Below are 19,421 nucleotides of genomic sequence, written 5' to 3' on the forward strand. Positions count from 1 at the left end.
GAACATATCAGTGGGTCATTTGCACTTTTTGTGATCCCCAAATCTTACAGATTCTATTATTCTCTGTCCTTTCTATGCCTTTGTGAACTGCTCATTTTGCTTTAAAGCACCTCCAGAATTGCCAGGGCAGACATTCAGAGCAGGGAGTTTACTGAATGTAAGGTCTCTAGAAAACAGATTGCTGTGTCACTGCATTTGGAAAGCAATCATTTTAAGATAGTTTTCAGGTAAGTGAAAGAGGAGCACAACAAACGGATAGAACTGCCTCTGTCATCCGATCTTCTACGACCATTCAGATGAGAAATGTGTTCCTGTTAGGAATCTGAGCAGAGGCTCTGGTCAGAAGGTCTCTATTTTGCTTGAATCCTGCCCCAATTTAAGGGTCAAATTGCAGTTCTCCCCAAAAATTGCTATGTAGTAGGTTGTATCATTTAGAAAATTCCACCAAAGCACCAGAATGTCTGAGATAAGAGAGCTCTCTGTAAATTAAGGAGAAAAATAAAGAACATCAGCATAATCCTATCTCTAACCAAATCTGGATAATGTAAAAGGACTTCCAAATAACACCACTTAACTCTTCCAGTACAAGAATCTGAACTCTTTTTCAGTAAAGCAACTAGCAATCCCTCATGAACTTGCTGTGTAAACTGTGGGAAGGAGAAGAAAACAAAATGGGACTAAATACAGTAACATGAGAAGATGGCAAGGAAATGTCCCACTCTTAAACATCTGGAAGAAAAGAAAAAGATTTGTAATGCCAAAATTTGCTTCAAGAATGTCCTCAATTGGGGCAGCCTGGGTGGCTCAGTGGTTTAGTGCCACCTTCAGCCCAGGGCATGATCCTGGAGACCCGGGATCGAGTCCCACGTCGGGCTCCCTGCATGGAGCCTGCTTCTCCCTCTGCCTGTCTCTGCCTCTCTTTCTCTGTCTCTATCTCTGTCTCTCATGAATAAATAAATAAAATCTTTCAAAAAAAAAAAAAAAAAAAAGAATGTCCTCAACCCCACCAGGACCCAGAATCCATTGGCCCTGACATCTTTCACCACTCTTCACCTCCATTGTGTCCTTACTTCCCTCCTTTCCCAGCTTCCATTCATGAACCTTGCATACACTTCCTATTTCTTTGCCCCTCTTCACTTTCATACTATTTATCTGGCAAAACCCTAACTAATCACAATAAGTTCTACTGACTTTACACTTCAAAGCTCTGGGGAGAAACGCACAACCATGCTGACTAGAATCAGTTTAAATTTGAAATTACGGACACACTGTGGCCCTCCATGTTCCCTGGCTGTTTCATTGTATCACCTGCTCCCCTAGACAGCTAGTTCACACCTGCCTCCCCCTTTTATTCTGCAGGTTACCTTGCTTACTATCTCTTTATATGAATAATCAGAAGCAACTTTCATGTGCTCCCATTACCCCAAATCCCCAAGACTCAGATTTGTTAATTCCTTGGAAGGTGGCACCCAGTGCTGTCTTCACACTCCTGCTCTTGTCATTTACTTCAAGGGCAGACTATTTACTGGAGGTTAAAACAGCACGAAGATAGCACTGTCCTGGACATGTTCCCTTGCAGCAGTGTCCCTTTGTCTTATGTTGCTGTGTCTCTTCTATCTGAAGTTTCATTTCGTGAGTGCAAGCCTATCTAAACTGGGGGCCAAAAGTTTGTCCCCTGCTTACATTTCTGCTGAACTACATGCAAGTCACATATTGCCTTGGGCCAGTTCTGGGAGGATGCAAGGCATACAGTCTGCTTTTGGTTCTCACTGCTGTTAACCTTGTCCATCTGCCACCCAGAGCCCTGCCCATGGTTTGCAGATACATGTTCAAGGGGTGGGGTTTGACCATACAGGTCAGCACCTGTTAGGGCTGCCCACTGAGCGTGGCTCTGCTTCCTGCTACCTCCCCTGATGTCTGCCAGAGGAAGAGACCATAGTAGGACTTAGGAAAACAATACTGGGCATATTCATAAGAGCTACTATTTAACAAATACCTTATGTACCAGAAGGCCTACATGCATTAGCTCACTTAATTCCACTGCCACATTCCAAGGTCAGTTTCATTGTCCTCACTTTTGATGTGAACACCCTGCCATTTCAAGGGCCTCAGCTTCAGGTTTGTGGATAGCACCTTTTCTGGCCAGAATATACATTTCCTCAGGCACAAGGCACAGGGTTGTCCTAAACCATTTAAACTTGTATGGAAAGAAAGGAGATATTGCCTCTATCTCAAAAGCAGGCAGAAGTAAGTATAGGCTTAGAAACTAACAATTGTGTTACTAATAAGAATACCTACCTAAGTTTCCTCTGAGAATACCTGCATTTAGGTTTCCTCAAAGTGCACTCCATACCCAGGGAGGCTACAAATTTTACTTTTTGTAAAGGATGCTGTTAGGTCATTTCACCGGAACAAAAGTGATAACAATGAGTAGTCAAGTTTGCCCACTTTCTAGACTGAAAAGCTATCTAGCTTTGAAATACTAGCTTTCTTAGATTCTTTAGTTGCCTGCCAACCCTCCTCCCAATCTTTTAAAAATCTTGTAAGTTCTGGGCATCTTGATGAAAGCACTACATTAAAAAGATTATAAGACTAAGATTTAGAGAGGGTTAATATCTTGCTCAAAATCAGCCAGGACATGGGCCTAAATCTTAAGATATAAATTCTAAACATTCTCCATCATAGAACGCTGTAAAATTAAGCTGCTAAAAACTCACAAAGACTTGGGCAGCCTGGGTGGCTCAGTGGTTTAGCGCCACCTTCGGCCCGGGGCCTGATCCTGGAGACCGGGGATCGAATCCCACGTCGTGCTCCCTGCATGGAGCCTTCTTCTCCCTCTGCCTGTGTCTCTGCATCTCTCTCTCTCTCTCTCTCTCTCTCTATGTCTCTCATGAATGAATAAATAAATAATCTAAAAAAAAAAACTCATAAAGACTTTGGGAGACATTCCTTAATAAGGCCCCAAGGTTCAACATGCCTGTATGTATTTTTATGTATTTTTTTTCTGTAAAAAAGAAACTGGGCCTAAATCTCCATGCAACTATAGGCTGAAAAATAAACACTGATCTGTTTTGTTCCTTTAATTCTGAATTCTAGCTCTTAGTAGCTTAGAGTCATAAACAATTTTTAGACATTATTTAGTCCAAATCCGCCATAATTTTTCAGGATAAAGGAAAACTCAGAATAGCCTTATTTAAAACATAGACAATAGCCTTATTTAAAACATAGACATGCTTTTAGATATGATGCTATTTTCACAAACACATTATTGATAAATGAATTTACTGAGACAAAAATAATATTAGAGTAAGATATCTTTGAGGCCACAACTAGTCATCTTTATGTTAAAATTACAGGTTTGAAATATATATTGGGATGAAGGTGAAATAATCTATTTTACAAAGACTATGAAAGAACGATAAAAGTTTTGGCTTTCATACAAGGTTTGAGTTTGTTTTGTAGATTCTTCCTCATAATTAGATTTAGAGTTTAGATTATCTCATGTGACTCCCTTACAAAAACAGAAGTTTTAGCCAAGCACTGACATGCAAAATAAAAAACAAAAAACTTTTCCCTCAGGGTCTAGCCTAGCTATAGTTTTAGCTGGAAGTTTAGTAATGCATCAACACATACACAGTAATTAAATCTAGCTTCTAACAAACTTGAAGTTAAATTTTAATGACCTTTTATAGCTGGTTAATAAATTGTATGTAAATAAGTCATGGATGGAGACCTTAGTTTATATAAATTTCACAAAACAGCACTTATGGATTCACTGCAAAGAAAAGAGGCCTGGAGATCTGTGTTCTAGATCTAACTCTGCCACCATAGATCCTTGGCCATATCAGTTAGCTTCTCTGACCCTCAGCTTCTTCATTGGTAAAATATGCTGGTTACATTTGGTAATTGTAACTAATGGCTGTAGAGTGCTTACGGCCCCAAAGCTCTTTTCCATGCATGTTCTAACTCAATTCTTACAATTTCATGAATAAAAGAAGGATAGGTACTATTGCCTGTATTATACAAATGAAAAAACTGAAGCTTATGAAGGCTAAAATATCCAATCAAAGCCACACAGTTTATAAATAGTGGAGCTAGGATTCAGACACTGCCCTTTGGGCACAATTCTGTGTAGGTAGACAACCATGCCTATCACCTCTAAAAGTCCGATATAATAAAGCCGTGTTTAGTCATTACTCAATTATAACCAGACTTTTAAAGGACCTTAAATACTATTCAACAGGTACAACACGTTCTCTAGCCTGCAGGACTGAATGCTCTTGTGATTCCACTGTAGGAGGATCCAATTAAGTGCTAAGTTAATCGCCAACTTTATAGCCAAGCTAATAGAAAAGCCACATTACACTGGCTCTGTCTTGCCAGACCAGCCACTTACTTTGAAGATTTGGTGCTGATTTATGTCCCTTGATACTAGTTGGAATCTCAAGGCTACTGTAAAAAAAAAAAAAAAAAAATGCATTCTCTCTCCCATTGCCCTGTTACTAAAATGTGTTAAGTCATGTGTTAGTAGCCAGAACATTTGCAAGTAAACAATGTAGAATATTCAATTAGTTTAAGAAATGATGCTGTTTATGTGTCTCCCAGCTCTTTCCTCAGATATCTGACCCTCGGCATTTGGTAAATCCTAAGAAGCCATTATTTCAGCAGCTCTTGGTTTCTACTTGAAGTCAAGCCAAATATTACATTTGCATGGCATACATTTGTATTTTTCAAAGAGCTTTCACACTGGGTATTTCATTTTATCCTTACGCAACGTTAATGTGTAGGTTGAAATTGTTCTCTGTGGTTTTAAAACAGGTATTTATTTATTTAGTCTCTAATTTTTTGACGGCTTTTAACCCACTGGGGTATTACTAATGTTAAAAAAATGAATACAATAGGAGGTCACAGAACTTCCATGTAGAAAATAGAATGAACAGTAACCTGTGCTAATCCCACCTGAAGTTGTGCTTGGAACCAAGGAAGCTACAATAAAATAATAGAGCATTACATTTCAAAAGTTGTAAATCAGCTTTAAAAATATAACCTAGGATCAGTAATCAAATTTAAAAATTTGAAAGGATAGCAAAAAATTGCTAGGAATTGGCAAAAATACCTTTGCAGTAAGAATGCCAAAACACTTAAGGATTCTGAAGGAGGACAGAATAAATTAATACTAATTCTTTTTAAAACATAAAATAGGAACTACTTGAACACAATTTTACTCAAACCCATGGATGTTCATTGTAAGAGAAGAGAATGTGGAATAAGGTTAATAGGTGTCATGATTTAATCAATAGCCCTTTTTATAATAAACTTTTTTTTTAAAGATTTATCTATTTGATAGAGAGTGGGGGGGGGGGAGAGAGAGAGAGAGAGAGAGCGCGCGCGCAAGTAGGCAAAGTGGCAGGCTGAGGGAGAGGGAGAAGTAGGCTTGCGGCTGAGCAGGGAGGCTGATGTGGGGCTAGATCCCAGGATCCCAGGATCATGACCTGAGCCAAAGGCATTTAACCAACTGAGCCACCCAAATGCCCCTATAATAAAATTTTAAAGGTCATTTGAAAGTGTTAGTTTTCCCTTTTTTTCTTTTTCTTTTTTCTTTTTTTTAAGAGAGAGAGAGAGTGTGAGGCAGAGGGGCAGAGAGAGAGGGAGAGAGAGAGAATCCCAAACAGGCTCCCCACTTAGCTCAGGGCCTGACGTGGGGCTCAATCTCATGACCTGAGATCCTGACCTGAGAAGAAATCAAGTCAGACACTTAACTGACTGAGCTACCCGGGCACTTCAGTTTTCCTTTTTATAAAGAAGAAACATATATTAGTATGTACTTTGGAAAAAATACCTGGAGACATATACACCACTTTATTAGCAGCACTGGAAAAGGAGAGACAATTTATTTGTATGGATTTGATCTAATCTGACATGAAAGTTTCTCAAGTTTCTTGAAACATGTGAGAGTGTTCTCTTTCATAAGACAGTAAACATAGTGTCCTTTAAAAATTCCAGCTGAAGAGCTACTGATCCACCTGTAAACTTACTGTCCCTTGAGATATTTTAAGTCAATGTGTTTCAACCATGGGCCCATCAAAATCTGGCTTCGTGTCTCTCATAAAAATCTAATGGATGAAGAGAAGGAGGAGAGAAGAGAATAAGATCCAGAAATCACAAGATGGAGAGTAAGGTATTATGGTCAGATTTTTAACTTACCCGGGAACAGAGTGAGTAGCATTTTAAGTCTAATGCCAATTATAGTTTATTTCAGAATATTCAGGGCCTCCTAACTATTTACTATCTGGAAAGGCTCCAAGAAAAAGCCTTATTCCGTTCACTGACCCTTTGGGACCATCCTGGCTCTGGGGCTGAAGTTGTTTTCATCTGTCCCCTCTGGGTGCAGTTAAGGGGCCACCTAGTGACTGGACTGGGAATTGCAGCTGTCCTAGAGTGCCTCCCCCACGGACTCCACTTCCCCCCCATGCACTCTAGGATGCTTGTCAGTTCAGATGTGGAATGAAAGAAATGAGATTGGCAAACTTCTCCCGGATGGAGACCACCTTTAACAACCCACTTTGCAAGTCTGTCTCCTTGTCCAGAATCCTCTTTCACGGAGCCTTCAGTTCTTACGTTATCTAACAGGATTACCAAGGGGATAAACTAAGTTATGTAAACACATAAATGTAGTTTTAAAAGTTACTGTTATCGTTTTTGTTAGCCAAACCCTTGGAATAGGTCAACAAAGAGTTTTGTTAAGTGCGAGTGTCATAAAATCAGAGATGTTAAAGTAAGCAAGACTTGCAAACTCTGGGTTCAGACTCTTTAAGAATGAAGAGACTGAGGCTCTGAGAGGTAAACAGGAGGGACTTCATGGGGGCTGTTCTGCTCCCATTCATTTATTTATTGACAGATATTGTTTACTGCATTTCTACTCAGAGCTAGGTTCCAGGGGGGAAGCAAAGATGCACAAGAAGCACAATATCCAGAGGAGAGCCAGACTTGGAAACAAGTAAAAATGAGTGCAAGAGTGCAGTGGTGGAGCTGTGTAAAGGACCTGCTTGTGCTAGACCCACCAGAGACGCTGGCACCCTGTAAGACAATGTGCTTTAAAAAGCACACAGAATAGGGGCTTCTGGCTGGTGCAGACAGTTAAGTGTCCAACTTTTGGTTTTGGTTCAGGTGTTGCTCTCAGGGTCATGATCTCAGTCAGGGTCATGAGATCGAGTTGCTCATCAATGCTTAGTGCAGAGTGTGCTTAAGAGTTTCTCTCTCTGGGCAGCCCTGGGTGGCGCAGCGGTTTAGCGCCGCCTGCAGCCCAGGGCGTGATCCTGGAGACCCGGGATCGAGTTCCACGACGGGCTCCCTGCATGGAGTCTGCTTCTCCCTCTGCCTGTGTCTCTGCTTCTCTCTCTCTCTCTCTCTGTGTGTCTCTATGAATGAATAAATAAAATCTTAAAAAAAAGAGTTTCTCTCCCTTTCCCTTTGCCCCTCCTACCCACACTGAGGGTGCGTGCTCTCTCTCTCTCAAATAAATAAATACATCTTAAAATAAATACAAAAATAAATACATCTTTTTAAGAAAGCACACAGAATCAACAAAATGTATAGCCATACAAAGGAATATTATTTAGATTTAAAAAGGAAGGGAATTCTGACACATACTACAACATAGATAAAACTTGAGGACATCGTTCCAGTCACAAGGGGACAAATGCTGTATGATTCTACTTATATGAGGTATCTAGCCAGATTCACAGAGTTAGAAAGTGGAATGGTGGTTGCCAAATGCTGAGGGAGGGGTAGATGGTTAGTTACTGTTTAATGGGGACTAAATTTCAGTTTGGAAAGATGAAAAAGTTCTGGTGATGGTTGCACAACAGTGTGAATGTATTTAATATCACTGGACTGTATGTACACTTAAAACTGGTTAAGATAGTAAATTTTATGTTATAAATTTTTTACCACATTAAAAAAATTACATAGAAGCATCACCTCCCACAAGTCAGAATGGCTAGCATCAAAAAGACAAGAAAAAACCAGTGTTGGTAAGCTTGTGGAGAAAAGAAAACACTCGTGTGCTATTGGTGGGAATGTAAATTGGTGCAGTCACTATGGAAAAGAGTGTGGAGGTTCTTTAAAAAATTGAAAATAGAAATACCATATAAACTGGTAAGTCCACTGCTGAGTACCCATTTTCTTTCATTTTATTTCTACCCACAGAAAATAAAAACACTAATTTGAAAAGATACATGTACCCCTATGGTTATTGCAGCTTTGACAACAGCCAACATATGGAAACAACCTAAGTGTCCATTGACATACGATTGGATAAAGAAGATATAGTATACATATACAATAAAATATTACTCAGCCATAACAAAGAATGAAATCTTGCCATTCATAACAACATGGATAGACCTAGAGGGTATAAAGCTAAATGAAATAAGAGAAAGACAAATAGCATATAATTTCACTTATATGTGGAATCAAAACAAGCAAGCAAACAAACAATAGAAAAACACTCATAAATACAGAGACCAAACTGGTGACTGCCAGAGGTGGGTAGAGGGATGGACAAAATAGGTGAAGGAGATTAAGAGGTACAAACTTCCAGTTATAAAATGAATAAATCCTGAGGATGAAAAGTATAGCACAGGGAATATAGTCAATAATATTGTAATAACTTTGTATTGTGACAGATGGTAGCTACACTTACCATGGTGAGCATTTGAGTATAGAATTATTGAATTACTATGTTGTACACCTGTAACTAATATAATACTGCATGGCAACTATACTTCGATAAAAAAAAAAAGGTTGCGTTGCACACAAAAACGAAAAGTACACAGAAATCAATGAGAATGAACCAAGTATAATTCCACACAATATGACATGGAACTCTCACAATGTTGAGCAAAGAAAACCAGACACAAATGGAGGCAGACCATCTGCTTTCTATATAATGCATGTAGTAAGAGTCAGGGTGGTGGTCACCTCTTGGGGAGGCAGAGACAGGAAAGCACGGGCTTCCAGGGATCTGGTGATGTTTCTGTTTCTCAATCCAGGAAGGAAAGCTTATTTTGTAAAAATTAATTGCACTGTATAATAATTTATAATTTATCCAGCTTTCTGTATGTATACTAAAACTCAAGTTGTTGCTGTTGTTGACTTATGGGACATAGACAAACTAAAGAAGAATTGGTAGGATAGTAAAGGGACTTCCTTCATAGAAGGAAAGGTTGAATATTTTCAGGGTGGTCAGAGTAGTTTGAAGTCTTCAAATATCTGAAAAAGTGGCATGTGGAAGAGGAAGCCAATTTTGCTTATTATATCCAGATGGGTAAAACTTGGAAGTGATGGGGAGGGGGTAGAGGAAGACAGAACTCAGGTCATTATAAAAGATGCTTCAATTGCAGGTTAGAATGGGATCTCTCAAGAGATCATACAGTCAAGTGGAATGAGCACTGACTTCCAGGCCAGCTGGAATTGGACATGAACCCTGGCTTTTCCACTTTCTTGGAACTAAGTATGTCACTCTATCGAGTCTCAGTTCCACAACTGTAAATTAGGGTTAGTGCTAACTACCTTGATGGGTTACTTTCAGGTTTAGTGACAATGTATACAATATGCCTAGAATAGGTCTTGGCCCATAGGAGGTGCTCAATAAATGGCAGAAATTATTTTCAGTAGAAAGTTCAATAGAGGAATGAAAAATCAAATTAAATGTAACACATGACATAAATTTCTAAATATCAGTTCCTTTCAACCCCAAGAATCTATGATTCTTTACATCTTTCTTTGTAATTTTCTCAAGGTCATACAGCTTTTAGGTGGTGAGGCCTGCTTTCTCTGAGATGGGTCTACTCTTGTGGGCTGCCTTGGGCAGGGTTGCTAGCAGTAAGTCATTGCCCATCAGGGCCAATTAGATAATCACATCAGCAATTGACCCTGGGGATAGGATCCTGTTCCTTTAAATTCTGACTATGCTCTGGGAAAGTTCAAAGAGGGGAAAACCTGGGAAGGTTGTTGAAATGGTGAGCTACACACAGAACAAGTTACAGCTTGAGGATACCATGGACCTCAGCTTGAGGATACCAAGTTACAGCTTGAGGGGGTACATGGAGAATTGTCTTTTAAAAAATAGATTCAAGAAAAAATGTGAAAACAGGCTTAGCCTGTCTCACCATTTTTTCAGGTGTAAATAAGAGATATCACTTTGAAAACCAGTCTCTTCAGTTGTAGGCAAAAGCAGTGTACTCAATCTGCAAAGGCAAGACAAACCTAGGTTGGGCTGAGTTTTCCCAAAGCCTCCTTTTCACCCTGCTTCTTCCCGAAGGAAATGACTTGCTGGACTGGGGCTTCTCAGATTTACTCGAGGCTCCCTGCTGACCTCTGTTGAATATTTCTGCCTCAGATTTACCCTGGAAACAAGGAGAGCTCCTGTGACAAGAGACCTGAAGAAACAAACACCTAGAAAAAGTCTCTTTGTCTCAGGTATCACACACTCGACACAGGCTGACCCTTTGAACTTGTGTATTTTCTACAGGCTGCTCAAATGTTATATCTTGGCCCATTCAACTTTCGGTGTGAAATAAAAAGTAAATAGTATGAATTTAGCTCACTATAGCTTTGGCCTTAGCCAAAGGAAAGAAATACCAACAGCTTCCTTTGGCAAGTAGCAACTTATTTTAGCGTTTTCCCTCTTCAGACCAAAGCCCTTGGTAGAAACCAACGTTGCAGCCCAAGCCCACACAAAAACCTCAGATTTTAGTCATATGTCTCACAAGGATATTACATCATTTCTTAGTTTACCAAACGGAAACAATGGCAGGCTCAAAATTACTAACTTGAGGGGAGTGTAATGAAAAGACTATTTACAAAGGTAAACAGGGTTTGGGGGGGAAGCAACACGGGATAGTATCCTAGGGTGAATAGCTGCAAGCAAAGGAAATGGGAGTACAGTAGTTAGTTACAGCAGTGGTTCTCAAATTCTGTACCATCAGAATCTCTTGGAGGGGGACCCCTGGGTTGCTCAGTGGTTGGGCACCTGCCTTTGGCTCAGGTTGTGATCCCGGGATCCAGGATCAAGTCTTGCATCAGGCTCCCTGCGAGGAGCCTGCTTCTTTCTCCCTCTGCCTATGTCTCTGCCTCTCTCTCAATCTCTTTCTCTCTCTCTCAGTCTGTGTCTCTCATGAATAAATAAATAAATCTTAAAAAAAAAAAAAAAAAAAAAGAATCTCTTGGAGGACACAGATTGCTGGGCCTTACCCCAGAGCTTCTGTTTCAGTAGGTTTGAGGCAGGACTAGAGTAACTATTTTTCACATTCCCTGGTGATGGTAATGTTGCTGGTTTGGGGGAAAACTGTGGAGAAGGCAGTTTGACTTGAGCTGTGCCCTCCATAGGGGGTTCAGGCAACCTGAAGAGACCCAGCAGGGAGGATGCTGCACTACCTTCTCTCCAAACCCCTCTGTGGTTCTACTTTAATTAAATTCAACCGGCAGCCAACAGGCGAGGGAGCCCACTGATGTTCAGAAAGCTCAGCCTCCAGAACACGGATCAGATTGGAGAGTGCATCTGAAGGAGTAAATGGAAAATATCTAGCTCTTCGACCCCAAAATATCTTCAAGTACCTCACCATTTTTTTCAAACTATCTTATATTTCTATCGTACTTTCCAGTGTACATAGAACATTCATATACATGATGTAATGATTCTCACAGTCACCCCCCTACAGGGTTGGTGGGAATGACATTTCTGCTCATTTATGAATAAGGCAACTGAGGTTCAAAATTGGTGAAGGCTGCACATCTGATAAGAGCTGGGATTTCTTTTTTTTTATTTTAAGATTTTATTCATTTATGAGAGAGAGAGAGACAGAGAGAGAGAGAGAGAGAGAGACAGAAAGGTAGAGGGCCCCTGCACAGTAAGGAGCTGGATGTAGGGCTGAGATCAGGACCTGAGCTGAAAGCAGAAGCTTAAGCAACTTAGTGAGCCAGCCAGGCACCCCAAGGGCTGGTATTTCTTCTTCTTCCTTTTTTAAAAAAAATATATTTTATTTATTTATTGGAGGGAGAGAGAGAGAGAGCGAGTGAGCACAAGCTGGGGGGAAGAGAAGAGGGAGAAACAGCCTCCCTCTGAGCAGGGAGCCCAACATGGGACTTGATCCTAGGACCCTGGGATCACTCCCTGAGCCGAAGGCAGAAGCTCAACCACTGAGCCACCGAGGTGCCCCTTGATTTGGAGGCTTTAAAGAAGACCATAAACTACAGCTCTAAGCCCATGTTCAGAACGTTTTGAGAAACAGTCACACGAATTAGACATGTTGAGAGAGAAGTGTTGGGTGGGAGTGAGGCCAAAGTGGAGGAGTCACATGTCAGAGCTTACAACCACACTTCCTAATACTCTGCCCTAGACTTCCGGGGAGGCAAGGGTGGGTGTACATGTGTATATTTGGGACTCAGGGTAGGGATGCACTTGTCTGGTGGGCAGGCTACTCCCCGGACAAGGTAGTGAAGGAGCTGAGCATGCGCACTTCCTTCCCCAATGCCCCACAGTCAGGTAAGTCAGTCCCTCCTTGGAAAGAATTGGGAGAGGATAAGCAGGAAGGCAAATGCTCTTCACAATTCTGAAAAGGTGGAAGCTTCTGTTTTACAGAGCTGGGAGAGGGAGAAAATGGCTTCCTCCAGGAATGATGCTCTTTAAGCATCTCACTCTTATCACTATGTAAGAATAACTGATGTAATTAATTCTGTCACATGATCTAGGTACTGCATTTTTATTTCTTATTTATTTATTTTTAAAGATTCTATTTATCTTTTTAAGACAGAGAATGAGAGAGAAAGAGAGAGGAAGCACAAGTGAATAGAGGGGCAGAGGGAGAAGCAGACTGCTGCTGAGTAGAGAGAACCAACATGGGGCTCAATCCCAGGACCCTGGGATCATGACCTGAGCCACCCAGGTGCCCTGGTACTGTATTTTTAAAGACTTGACTCTCATTCTACTACAGTAGAATGGCCTCAGGCCTCAATATACTCTCATTTCTTTGGTATGCTACTTTTGTTTCCTTTAACCAAATTCATTTCTGATCCCTTGATCATTTTCTACAATGCTCTGGACCACCGCCTGCTTGAATACTGATAAAGTTCCCATGGTTTCCTTCTGAGAAGATCCTGCTTATCAAATCTAAAGCCTCTCTCTCTCTTTTGTCCAGGATTGGGTAGACTATTGGGAAAAGTCCTTACAGAGATTTCCTGGGAACTGGAGTTTTAAAACACATGTCTGTGGGAAAATACTCTCCAACTACTGAAGGGGCTCTGTTTTTGCCTCTACTTATTTCTTAAGTTCTTTGGGGAAAAGAAAATATTATAGGTCAAATCTTTTTACAAGTAAGTACCACTGAACTGTTCAAATATGTGGTATGGATGGATTAGAATTTTATTTCATTGACTAGAACTTGAATTAGGTTAGATATAAGCTGGGTTGTGGAGGACTCAAATAGTTTTCATTGCAAAGGTACTTGTAGAGGAATTTACCTGGTAAACACCGGATCTCTTCCAGCTAATGTTTTTACCAGACTGGGGAGCAGGAGTGGGAAAATGCTGTGGACACAGTCTGCTGGCTAGCAGTCAAGGCAGAGCAAAGAAAACATAGGCAAAGGTCTGTGTGAAATATGAATCTGAGTCACGGAGGGAGAGGAAGAAAATAGCATGTGTCATTCTGAAAAAGCTCTTCTTAGGGCAGTTTCTTTTGGCTGTAATCACTGCCTCTCCCCTGGAGAGAGTCACAGGGCTTCTCTTGGCTCTTCCTGCCACATTTTCAGACTTAAAAGGAAGCCACCTTCAGGCAAATTCCCTCTTCCCCTCAAGAAAGAAAATAAAAGGAAATTGAGAGTCTTGGTCTCTGAAGAACTTAGGTCAGGTTTTGAACGAGCTCAGGGCCCTTTCTTCAGGGGTTGGGAATATCTGCAGTTCCAACTGGGGCTTGCTCCTCTGGTGCCCCTTTGAGTATGAGGGTGGAACTGTGTTCTTTAAAGTAGCCTAAATTCCCACAATTGCAGTCCCTAGACCTCTATCCGGTATGTCTCCTTTTCTAGGCCTTGCCTCTCAGTCTGGAGAGTTTCAATTTCTGTTATTTGCAAGCCTTCTCTCTTGAATTTTTTCTCTGGTCGCCCCCTATTTACTGTCAAAAAGGTATTAATTTTTCTAAACACGTTCTTTCTCTTTCCATTTCTGCACGAATCTCTAGTCACTAGTTCCAGAAAGATCCAGTAGCAAACTGTCAATAACGGACAAGCATTTCTGAAATTCATTTAACAATTTTATTGAAATATAATTTATATACCATAAAATTCACCCATCGTAAGCATGTAGACAGTGGTTTTTAGTAAATTTACAGTGCTGTGCAACTACTGTTATAATCTAGATTTAAAACATGTCCAAAACCCCATGAAATTCCTTCATGAGTATTTGCAGTCCATCCTCAGTTTCAACTCCAATTTCAAGCTACTACTGATTTGATTTCTGTCTCTGAAGATTTGTCTTTTCTGGTCATATCATGGACATGGAATCATACAATAAGTCAATTTTTATAACTAGCTTCTTTCACCTGGCATAATGTTTTCCAGGTTAATCCATGTTTTAGCGTGTATCAGTGCTTCATTCCTTTAGTTTCATTCCTATAGGTGAAAAGTAGTCCATTACATGGACATATGATTTTGTTTATCCACTCATCAAAATGGACATCTGAGTTGATTCCAGCTTTTGGTTATTATGAATAACCAAACTGCTGTGAACACTTATGTACAAGTCTTTGTGTGAACATATATTTTCATTTCTCTTGGGTAAACATCTAGTAGTAGAATTTCTAGATAGTATGGCAAATTTGTTTACCTTTTTAAAAAACTACTTAGCTGTTTGACAATGTGGCTTTTCCATTTTCCATTCCTTTGAGCAATATATAAAAGTTTCCCTACATCCTCTTTAACACTTGGTATTGTCTGACCTTTTGATTATAGTTCTAGAGGGTGTGTAATGCTATCTTATTGTGGTTTTAATTTGAATTCCCCTAGTGACTAAGAATGTTAACTATCTTTTCAAGTGCCATTCATATATTCTTTTTGGTGAAATGTGCATTTCTTCATTTTTTAATTGGATTGTTACTCTTCTCATTACTAAGTTATGAGTTCTTTGTGTATTTTGGATACAACTCCTTTACCAGATACATAATTTGTAAACATTTACTCATGACTACATCTTATCTTTTGAACTTATTAAGAGTTTCATTTAATGCCCAAAAGTTGTCATTTTGATGAAGTCCAATTTATCAGTTTTGTGTGTGTGTATCACACTTGTGATGTCATATTTAAGAACTCTGCATATGAAGGATTTAGCCAATGTTTTCTTCTAGAACCTTTATAGTTTTGCATTTATACTTAGGTCTAAGATCCATTTTGAGGTAATTTTTGGGTATGGTGTGAGGTAAAGGTCTAGAAGTTAACTTTTTTTGTATATGGATATCAAATTGTTCCAGTATCACTTTTTGAAGAGCGTCCTTTTTCCATTCAACTAACTGTCTTGGCTACTTCACTGAAAAACAATTGGCCATACGGGTGCTTGGGTGGTGCAGTTAGTTAAGCATCTGACTTTTAGTTTCATAATCTCAAAGTGATGAGATTGAGTCCAGTGTTGGGTTCTAACCTCAGCATAGAGTCTGCTTAAGTTTCTCTTTCTCTCTACCTCTCCCCACCATGTTCTCTCTAAAAGAACTAAGTCTTTTAAAAAAATCAATTGACCAGGGAATCCCTGGGTGCCTCGGCAGTTTAACGCCTGCCTTCGGCCCAGGGCATGATCCTGGAGTCCCAGGATCGAGTTCCACATCAGGATCCCTACATGGAGCCTGCTTCTCCCTCTGCCTGTGTCTCTGCCTCTGTGTGTGTGTGTGTGTGTGTGTCTCATGAATAAATAAATAAAATATTTAAAAAATCAATTGACCATATATATAAGAATTTATTTTTGACTCTCAATTCTCTTCCATTAATATATATATTTCCTGTTTTTACACCAATACCACACTGTCTTGATTATTGTAGTTTATAGTAAGTTTTGAAATTGGCTACTTTAAGTCATTCAGCTTTGTTCTTCTTTTTTTTAAAAATTGTTTTGGATAGGGATGCCTGGGTGGCTCAGCGGTTGTGCGCCTGCCTTCAACTCTGGGTGTGGTCCCATGGTCCCGGGAACGAGTCCTATGTCCAGCTCCCTGCATGGAGCCTGCTTCTCCCTCTGCCTGTGTCTCTGCCTTTCTTTCTGTGTCTCTCATGAATAAATAAATAAAATCTTAAAAAAAATTGTTTTGAATATTCCACATAAAAATTAGAATCAGCTTACTGTTTATGCCAAAAAGGCTGCTGTAGTTTTTGGATAGAATATATAAATTAGTTTAGGGAGAATTGCAATCTTAACAATATTGATTCTTTCTAATCCATAAAGATGGAATATCTATCTATTCACTTAGACCTACCTATCAATAGAAACAAAAATTGAAATAATTAAAGGGAGCCACAATAATAGTTTGAGACTTAAATATGTACTTTCCATAATGAATAGAAATCGATAGAAGATTAATAATGAAATAGAGGTCTTGAACAACATTATACACCAGTTAAACTAATAGACATATACAGGACACTTTACCCAACAACAGCAGAATACACATTTTTCTCAAGTGCGGATGAAATAGTCTCTAGGACAGAGTATATATTAGGCCAAACACAAATCTTAATACATTTAAAAAGGTTACACATACATGCAAAGTATTTTTTCTGACCACAATGGAATGAAACTAGAAATCAATAACAGAAGGAAAACTGGAAATATGTAGGAAATTAAACAACATATTGCTAAACAACCAATAGGTCACAGAAGAAATCACAAAGGAGACTAGAAAATACCTTGAGATAAATAAAAATAAAAGCACAACATACCAAAACTTCTCAGATGCAGCAAAATAGTCCTATGAGGGAAATTTATAACTGTAACCACATACATTAAAGAATAAAAAGGACTTCAAGTCAAAAGCCTATTTAAACATAAGGGACTGGGAAAAGAAAACTAAACCCAAAGCTAAAAGAAATAATATACACTTGAGCAGAGATAAGTGCAACAAAGATAGAAAAACAGTAGAGGAAGGGGGACCTGGCTGGCTCAGTTAGTGGAGCATTCAACTCTTGATCTCAGGATTATGAGTTTGAGCCCCATGTTGGGTGTAGGGATTACTTAAAAGAAAAACAATACAGAAATCAACAAAACTAAAATTTATTCTTCAAAAAGATTAACAAACAAAATCAAATCTTTAGCTAGATTAAGAAAAAAAGAGAGAAGACTCAAATAACTAAAATCAGAAATGAAAAAGGGGGCGTTACAACTGATACCACAGAAATAAAAGGGATTACAGCAGTCCCCCCTTATCTGTGGTTTCCTTTTCTGCAGTTTCAGGTACTTGTGGTCAACCATTGTCCAGAAACAGATGATTCTTCTCAGATATCATCAGAAGGTCAATGGTAGCCTAACACTACATCACAGTGTCTACGTCATTCACCTCATTGCATTTCATTATGTAGGCATTTTATCATTTCACATTTTCACAAGATGAAGAGGGGTGAGTACAGTACCCTTTTTTGAGAGACAGGGAGAGAGATAACATTCACAAAATTGTTATTACAGTATATTGTTTTAATTGTCCTATTTTATTATTAGTTATTGTGATTAATTTCTTGGTATGCTTAATTTATAAAAAAAGTTTAACATAGGTATGTATGTATAGGAAAAAACACAGTATTTGTAGAGTTTGGTACTACTTGTGGTTTGAGGCATCCACTGGGGGCGTTGGAAAGTATCCCCTACAGATAAAGCGGGGACGACTGTGTAATAGATTACTATGAACAATTGTGTGCCAATGAATTGGATAACCCAGAAGAAATAGATATATTCCTAATAACACGCAACTTACCAAAACTGAAGAAATAAGAAATAGAAAATTTGAATAGATCTATAATTAGTCGGGAGCCTGAATACATAATCCAAAACCTCCCAACAAAGAAAAGCCGAGGACCATATGGCCTCACTGGTGAATCTACCAAACATTCAAAGAAGAATGAACACCAATCCTCTTCAAACTCTTCCAAAAAATTGAAGAGGAGAAAACACATCTAAATTCATTCTATGAAGCTAGCGTTTTCCTTATACTAAAGTCAGACAGACACTACAAGAAAATGCAGACCAATATCCCTTATGAACATTGATGCAAAAATGTTTACCAAAATGCTAACAAACAGAATACAATAGCACATTAAAAGGGCTTTACACCATGATCAAGTGAGATTTATTTCTGGAATGTAAGGATGATTCAATATCCAAAAACCAATCAATGCAATATATTACATTAACAAAATAAAGAAAATAGCTCATTGAGATTTATAATATAATTATGAATATGCTTGGATTCATCCTTGGCATTTTGCTATTCTCTATATATCACATCTTTTTCACTTTTGGTTCTCCTGTTCCTCTTTTATTGTCTTTTGTTATGTTTAATAGCCTCTTTTAATATCATTTTAATTCCTATGTTAATATTTTACTATATTTGTTTAGTTATTTTCTAAGTGGTTACTTCACTGAGAATTACAGTATGCATCTTAATATATCACAGTTTGCTTCAGGTTAATAATAACTGGAATAAAATACGAATCCAGTAAAATATAGAAATTTTGCTCCAATACAGTTCCATTTATAGCTCCTTCATGTGATTATTGTCATATATGTTACATCTGTACATGTTCTAAATCCAACAATACAGTGTTATGATTCACTTTATACAATCTTTTGTCCTTTAAAGGAGTTCTTACAAAAAAGAGAAATATTATAGTCCTTTATATTTACCACTTCCTGTGTTCTTCATTTCTTTGTATAGTTTGAATTAATGTCTAGTGTCATTTCCTATTAGCCTGAAGAAATTTCCCTTTTTTTTTTAAAAAAAATAAACTTTATACCCAATGTGGGGCTTGAACTCACAACCCCAAGATCAAGAGTCACATGCTGTAACAACTGAGCCAGCCAACACCTCTGAAGAAATTTCTTTAACATTTCTTCTAAGGTAAGTCTACTAATAACAAATTCTTTGCTTATCTTGAGATGTCTTTATTTCACATTCTTTTTTTAAAAAAAACAGGAGAAAAGCATACAGATCTAGTTAGTATGTTTCATGTAACACAGGAGACTTCATAAGGAAATGAAGTCCCTCACTCTGATTTTTAAAGGTTGATTTTGGGATGCCTGGGTGGCTCAGTGGTTGAGTGTCTGCCTTTGGCTCAGGGCATGATCCTGAAGTCCCAGGATTGAGTCCCACATGGGGCTCGCTGCCGGGAGTCTGCTCCTCCCTC

General features: G+C 38.9%; 1 long non-coding RNA gene across 1 annotated transcript in view; it reads right to left on the reverse strand.

Annotated features, from left to right (window-relative positions):
* The window catches only part of LOC112675939 (uncharacterized), a 69,892-nt gene that overhangs the window by 46,759 nt on the left and 3,712 nt on the right, over positions 1-19,421 (reverse strand). Inside the window, exon 2 of the long non-coding RNA XR_003146171.3 lies at positions 10,270-10,409. This is a non-coding gene — a long non-coding RNA (uncharacterized LOC112675939). The remainder of the gene's footprint in view (positions 1-10,269; positions 10,410-19,421) is intronic.

Source organism: Canis lupus, chromosome 30 (assembly GCF_003254725.2).
Source record: "Canis lupus dingo isolate Sandy chromosome 30, ASM325472v2, whole genome shotgun sequence".
Lineage (NCBI taxonomy): Eukaryota > Metazoa > Chordata > Mammalia > Carnivora > Canidae > Canis > Canis lupus.